The sequence below is a fragment of the Trachinotus anak genome, unplaced genomic scaffold (assembly GCF_046630095.1).
Source record: "Trachinotus anak isolate AG129_WGS33_773 ecotype Australia unplaced genomic scaffold, CSIRO_AGI_Tana_v1 ptg000019l, whole genome shotgun sequence".
NCBI lineage: Eukaryota > Metazoa > Chordata > Actinopteri > Carangiformes > Carangidae > Trachinotus > Trachinotus anak.
This window is the reverse complement of record NW_027273870.1, coordinates 7,617,414-7,625,247: the sequence shown is the minus strand read 5'-3', so window position 1 is coordinate 7,625,247 and position 7,834 is coordinate 7,617,414. Positions and strand designations below refer to the sequence as shown.

Below are 7,834 nucleotides of genomic sequence, written 5' to 3'. Positions count from 1 at the left end.
AAATCATGAATATACAAATTTAAAAATCTCAATAAGTCCTCTATTTTTCTTCTTCTTTGTGGTGCTCATGACCTCAGCTTACACTGTGTGGTGGACACTCTGCCATAGGTTTCCACAAGTCTATTAAACTTCACATCAGGGTTAGTGTAGCTCCTTAGAATTACAGCTTTCTACAAGCAGTTACACACGTTTCTCAATACCGAGTTCACAACACTGTGGAGAACTTTCGAGCAAAAAAATACATTCTTCCGAAATTTGACAACATCTGTCAAATGTCATGAATTGTTTTCTTACTCGAACCCACCCACCACCAAGACTAAAAAACTGTGTTGGCAAAGTTACTAACAACTCTAAAGCTCACAAGACCCTCATGTCACATCTTCTTTATTTACACATTCATATTCACACACATAGAAACAAAGAATAAGATGTCACAGTGGTAAGCTGGCAGCTGACAGTTAGCGACTGACAGGAGCAACTGCTTCCAACAACAGCTAATGTTAGCTTAGCGACTGACAGCTGAGAGGCCCCGAACTCAAATGAAGGCTCAACTGAATGTCAGCAAACTTTTTTTTTTTTTTTTTTTTACCATCAGTTCCCTTATTGATTAATCAATTCAACATTATGTCAACAAAAAGTAAGCAAATACAAAAAATAAATAAATAAATAAAATAGTTTTGTCCATCCGACAGTTGGAACAGAAACAGCAGGAGATGCTGAAATTTGAAAAGCTGCTAACAGAGAATGATTAGCATTTCTTCTGGGAAAATGACTGAAACAATCTATTGATTATCAAATTGATGTAACTAACTACATTCAACTAAATTTAATGTGTATTACTGATAAAAACTCAGACTTACTTTACTACAGCAGCAAAATCTGCTATTTTTGGACCTGAACATTTGTCTAGAAAGAAAAAAAGCATCGCATCAATTCAGGTGGGTAATGTAAAGCATATTGAGGAGTGTGACATGAGTATAAAAGGGAGCTTAAGATCGACTGCCGGTAAGGTGCAAAGTCTGCAGTAATGCCAATGCTTATTGGCTTGTGCTAGTAAATAAGGAGCTGATCCAAAAGGCAGAGCTCTCAAAATACAGTATAGCTGCTCAGTGTTAGGTCTCCCTGTCAAACCTCACTTACGGCTACAAGTGACTGAAAGAATAAGAACAAAGATTCAAAGAGTCAGAGTGATGCCTCTGTGCAGGCTGCAGGCAGCGTCTCTGTAAGAGGGCGAGATGCGCACAAATCCAAGAGGACCTGTGAGTTAAGCTCTGAGTGGAGCCAGTTGAACCTGGCAAGGATGCTGCTCAGGCATCTCCCTCCGGACATAAATCAGGTAAGGATGACTGGAACGTAACCTCGGGTGGCCTGGAAGTGATGTGTGACTCCTGAGGAGCAGCTGGACAAAATTGCCAAAAAAAAAAAACAACATTTGGCTTGTTTTACCTACCTTTTTACCAGCTCAACCCTTACCAAGATAAGTGGCAAAAAATGGATAGATGGATGGGTGGATGGTCGCAATCTCTTACCAGTGTGATGGTTAAAAGAGTGGGCATGGATTCATGCCCACTTGTCCATAACAAGGTAACCTGCTGGAGTGTCCTTGAGAATGATAGAGAGTGGAAAGAGAATTTCTCTGTGCTTTCTGTTACTGGCAACATGAAACCCCCATGGTAACATTTTTACCAGAGTCAGCCCGTCAAAATCATCACCCACACCCACGTCCTATTGTGAAGAGAAAGAAAATGTTATATCACTTAGACACAGAATAAATATACATGCATATCATATAAATCATTATACATACAGTATTGATTAGACTATGATCATTTGACGAATCTAGAATATTTAGTTTCCTGCTTTGTGGCCTAAATTATCATTTTGACCCACTGAAATAAACACAGCTCACATGTGAGGAGCATCTTCACTTGGATGGGTGAGGTGGAAAGTGGTGGAAAACACATAACACATTTTATATAAAACATGCAGTGAGGTGTAATGTGAAAAGGTGTGCGTATAGTGACAAAGAGTCATCACCTGACTCTGTAGTTCCCTTCAGATCTAGGAAGTGTTTGAGCATCTTTTAGCTCATTGCTTTGGGTTTTGGGCCGGCAGACTCTGCCCTCATCAGCCTTGATTCCAGCAGAAGCAGGAAGCTCTTTCCATTAGAAACCATTGTACATCACCTCTCCACCATCAAATGTTGAAGTTAGCAACTGACTTGTCATTTAGCAGTTTATGAACCAGATATTTCCTGGAGACCAAAACAAAGATTAAAGGAGGTCTTATTTTTTGTCATGATGGCCGAAATCATGACTCCAGAATGAATGGGAACGTTGTTCTGTTCCTGCTGCGTGTGTAAATAGGCAAATAGGTGCTAATGCATTTGCCACAACAACTTTACAAGCGGATGATATATCAGTGTTGAATTTCAGCTTGTTCCACTGCCCCATGTGGCAAAAAAAAAAAAAAAAAAAAATCAATTCATGTAGCTTTAAGTAAAACAAAACAAAAAAAAAAAAACATGTGAATAAAAGTATGTGTGAAAAATAAAAGTCCCTTTTCAGAGCAATACATTAGTAAAATATATTACAAATTAAATAAAAAAAACTTTTATGGATGCTGAAAATTTTACAGAATTTTTTTAAGCAGCCTTTTAATGTAGTAGCTGGTGGTGTTGTCAGCTGTTGGTTATTTATCTCTGAAGTCTGAACGACTAACTGCGGCTGTCAAATAAATGTAGTGGAGTCAAAAGTGCAATATTTCTACAATGTAGTACAAAGTAGCATAAAAATTAACAGTGAAATACTAAAGTCCCTCAAAATTGCTCAACTGAGTGCAGTACTTGAGTAAATGTAATTCCATCTCTTCGTGTGTGTATGTGTGTATGTGTGTGTGTGTGTGTAAAAGTCAGCTCACTCTGGAGAAATCCCTACAAGCAAACAAACCACCAAAAACAATCATTATATCATGCAGAGGCAGAGTGAATACAATGCAAGGACATGAATATACAGAAAAGATGCTGAAACACAATCTTAAGCCCACATCCACACAAAATGCCTCTTTAGAATATTACACGTGTCATTATAATACATTGTCTTCCCGTTCTGCGAATACATTTATATGACAAACGCACACACATACACACACACACACACACACACACACACACACACACACAGCTATTGGTACATACCAAAGTCATTAGGATTGCTGGAGCTCGGGGCCACAATTAAGACTATTGTGGCTCTTGTAATCATTCTCAAAATGCTACCATCTGATTGGAGCAGACATATCCAATCCCGCGGCCAGATTCTTTTCATAAAGAGGGCCAGGACCTCCGCTCAGTTATTATTGCTGAGAGCACCTACTGTATGTGTGTTTGTGTGTGTGCGTGAGTGCGGCGGATGATACATGAGAGGGACACTGGGGAAGTTGGTGTGTCGCATAATAACCTGAAGATGTGCGTCCTTCCAGAACAAATTATTTCTGAACTAACTAGCTGCCATCAAAACAGAGGACATCCGAACTGTGCGAGGAGCCGCAGTGACGGTAGAGTCTCTGGCGTGTGTGTGTGTGTGTGTGTGCGCCCGCCCTGCACTGCCACACGGCTCCTCTTGGATCAACAGGGAGAATTAGAAATCAGCGCGTGCGTAATGGCTAGGTGTGAATAATTACCTGAATATTCAGAAAATTTACTTGTTGGCACGTTGTTGCAAAAACATGGCATTACTGATTAATGATGAAAGTCTGGTGAAAAAAAAAAAAAAGAAGTGTCCTTTTTAAATCAAACCTATTGATTTTTTACAAAAGGCCCTATCCCCTGTGGTCCACAACCACAGCAAAGGGCCAGTGTAATTTTCTAATCAGCAACACGCTATTCGATGAAATTACAGAGATTTTCAAAGATCTCCCCCTCATCCCCTCTCCACCACCACCACCACACCCACTTCCCCAATAAAAGTGCTGCCTGGTCATTTTGGCTGCATTACCTGTCTGCTGTCATATAATAATGCAATTATGTGGTGACCAGCGTAATAATCTTGCTGAATTACATTGTGACCTCTGTCTGTGTGGCTTGCTTCCACAGCTCGTCACTCCGTGGGGTAATGGGGAAAGACTGAACCCAAATGATCTATGTCTGATCAGCCAGTGAGTGCAAGCATGCACGTAATGGACACGGACATTTTCAAGGACAACAAGGACATAAAGTAGGGACACGCAAAAATATGCAGTTATACGAAGAGTGGTGAGGAAGTTACTCAGGAAAAGTAATTAGTTATTAGTCCTTTGATTCCTAGCAAGCCGCTCCACTCTTTTCTCTCCTTACCCTCCTCTTCCATGGGCTTTGATTCCTTTTCTGCATTTTTTTTATTTTTCCCTTTCAAGTGTGACGCTGTCATCTAAAACCTGACGCTGTTGTTCCTCGGAGATTGAGAGTAATATGTTATTGAAGACAATAAGACCAAAGAGAAAGCGATATGTCACGAGGGAATCATGAAACAGAATAAAAAAACCTGGTGCGTATGGAATATCGGCTCCAGACCACAATGGATTCCATCTTGTCTGTAATTTTAGACTCCAGTCTGTGTCAGCATGAGGCATGGTCAGTGACATTTGTTTGGATAGACGACCTCTCCAGGAGGTTACTGGGTCAGTGTCTGCCTTTGATATTTATTATCTATTTGCCGCTTTGATCTTCCTGTTCTTCACTTTGTGCACTTGTTGTAATGTATTATGAAGGAAGGTGTTGGATAAATGCCAAACACCTAAATGTGTGTGTACGGTAAATGAGTCTTTGATATTGAGAGATAATCTTGTGAGTACGTTGGACACGGCTAATAACTGACATGATCAATGGATTTTTTTTTTTTTTTAAAGATTATTTATACAACATGACATTTCAACCACTGGGTAACAGAAAGGGGGGGGGGGGAAACCAAAAAAAAAAAAACAAAAAAAAACCCCCAAAAAAACATATAGTTAGAGAGAAAAGATGCTGGAAAAAACATGAATGAGATTCTAAATTTCTTATTGTCAGCAAATCCCATGAAAAACCCAGAAGAAACAATAAATTAATTCGAGAAGGATTTTCATGGGAAATTAACCTGTTTTCTCCCTTTGGGGTCCAAACCTGAAATTTGATGTTTTACATTTTTCTAGCGTTTTATTTGAAGTTTTGATATCCATAAGAAGATATATCAGTGGTTTTAAGCACCACAAACCATTTCAATGTAGTCTTACATCTCCTCTCTCAGGCTTCTCTCTGGAGCTCTGGAAACAACAGGTCAGTGAGCCTCAGAAAACAGTCAGCCAATCAGAGGAGAGTCTCTCTGAAAAATATAGCGGATTTCAGGTAAACAATCAGAGAAACCTAATCCTGCAAGGTTGGATGGTGGGTCCAGGTGGGCGGGGCTTGGAGCATGGCTGAGGGTGGTGACTGCTTTGTTGTGACATCACAAAGTTACAGAAGTCCTTCCAGCTCATTTTAAGGCTTGGTTTCTGAATACAGGCTGTGTGCATCAGCACTTTGATACTTTCACAGTATTAACATAGAACCTAAACCTGCTTTATAATCAAAAAAGACATGGAAATCTCACTTTATACAATATGAGACCTTTAAATTAACAGTTAAACCTCACATGTGCCCTTGTCTTTATTTTCTAACCACCCGTGATTACAAGTGTCACTTGCACAGACACTGGAGGTTTTGTACACACTGTACATGTGCACTCACTAAGCAACATGTGTGCACATCCACATATAACATCAACACCTGTCAGGGCACAAGAAAATATAACTCTCGGTTCAGATTGATCAGCACTTAGATCCTGGTCTATACTAGAATATCTCACCACAAAACACACAGTGGGAGCTCCTCCTTCCCTCCAACAGAAGCATATGAGAGACATTTGTTTTTGTATTGATGGTTTCACATGTTTGGGTTTGGACGTAAGGATGATTTTAGGTTTTGGAGTCCCTGAATCTGACTAATACTAGAAAAGTTTGTACAGGAACACAGGCGAGCAAAAATATCTAAGAAAAAAACATGAAAGCCACATGACAGAGAAATATACATCAGAACAGACAAGAAAGAGGAGTAAGTTGGACGAAAATGCACGGAGGCAGTAGGAGAAAATAAGACATCGAGAGAGGAAGAAAGAGATTAAGAACGCTGAGTGGCGAGTAGATCCCCGTGCCCCTGTTGTCTCGACATACCAAAAGGAGGGAGAGAGAGAGGGAAGAGGAGAGAGGGGAGATGACAAGACAACCAGACAGCAGCATCAAAGCGGGTCAGAGGAAACCAGGCTTGGAAACAATATCAAAGCCCTCAACAAGGGGCAGCAGAGGAGAAGACAAGAGCTGGTGTGGCAACATGCAGACATGTGTGTGTGTGTGTGTGTGTGTGTGTGAATGTTCGCATACACTTTTAGCAAGTATATCCACACACAAGCATGTCTGAGCATGTCTAATAATTGTGTCTCTTTGCATCTACGTGTATGTATACATCGTGTTTGCATATGTGCTTGTGTGTGTGTGTGCGCGTGTGTGGGTAAAAATCTGGAGTGCTGACAGAGCAAACACAGCACTGCTCTCCTCTCGCTTCAATGTGCAGACAAGCCCTTGGCAGCCCAACTTGTCCGAGCATCAGAAAGCCAGGCTACCAACACAGATGGGCAAAAGCGAAGATGCTGGAAAACAAAATGGTTTGCGGCGCACAAGTGGCAGTCCGCCAAAATGCCAACAAAGCCGAGACTAAGAGGTCCCACCAACAATATGTTTAGTTAGATATGAGGATGTTAAATGGTTTTGCAGCGAGATTTCCCCACAACGACCCTGGAATGTCTTTTACTTCTTTTCTGCTGGGCTGTGTGGTATTGAAGGAGACATGTGGCTGAAACTGCCAGCCAGATTTCAACCCAGCACAGTGATGAGTGCTGTGCACCACGGTCTTGTGAACTACATTAAAACAGGAGAACAGACGTTTGGCTTTTCGAGGACGTTGGCAAGTTAAAGAACAGGGTTTTACAGTTGTTGTTAAGTCGTGGTTATATTATGGGAGACCGTAAAAAGCATTGGAGCCACAACAATATCAGGCTGTGACTCAAGCATTTGCTACATTTTCTGTACTGATTTGCAGCCACTGAAGTGTGCTGCCATTGTGTTGCGGCAGATGAAAAGTAGATCCTATATGTTTTTCCCTCGTTCTCTCTTAACATTGAAAAGTGGAATTTTTGTTATTTTGCAGAAAGAAAGACACATCACTCTGGGGAGCAGCATTTTCCTGTCGCACAAGGTGAAGGCTTAACTGGCAAATTACCAGCTGGTTGGAGGATGTAAAGATTGGTACTATAATCCCTCCTCTCTGTTTTAATCTCTCAGACAGTTTCCAGCCCACACCTCAACATGGATGGAATTGCTTCACCTCCCCTGTAAATAGTTGAACTGACTTAAGGATCAGGACCTTTAACAGCCGGTGGCTGCAATGAACAAAACACTCCCTGCCTCTTCCTCCCTCTCTCTCTTTCTGTCTGTTTTCTACTTCTCTCCTCTCATCTGTGTTTCTCAAATCTCTGTAACCAAAAGGCATTTATCATATCTAATGAGTATATTTAAGAGATGTGATTTAAGATTAAATTCATCAATTAATCAATTAATGTAATGACTAATTTAAAAAAGTGCATATATCATTTAAATTTGCATTTAAAATAGCCATTGAAATCAAAATTCGATCTGCCAGTTGGCTAATCCTTTTCACCGAAGCAAGGATCGTCCAAATTTGGATCACATGGATCTATATTGCAAGAATTTATGGACCCGTGTGATGGGTCTT

At 40.6% G+C, this 7,834-nt stretch overlaps 1 long non-coding RNA gene across 1 annotated transcript; it reads left to right on the top strand.

Moving 5' to 3' along the window:
* The first annotated feature begins 534 nt into the window (after positions 1-534).
* Positions 535-7,540, top strand: LOC139636934 (uncharacterized). Its single transcript, XR_011694490.1, has 4 exons — positions 535-1,336; positions 4,091-4,211; positions 7,250-7,297; positions 7,384-7,540. It is a non-coding gene; the product is annotated as an uncharacterized lncRNA (long non-coding RNA).
* The last annotated feature ends 294 nt before the right edge of the window (positions 7,541-7,834 follow it).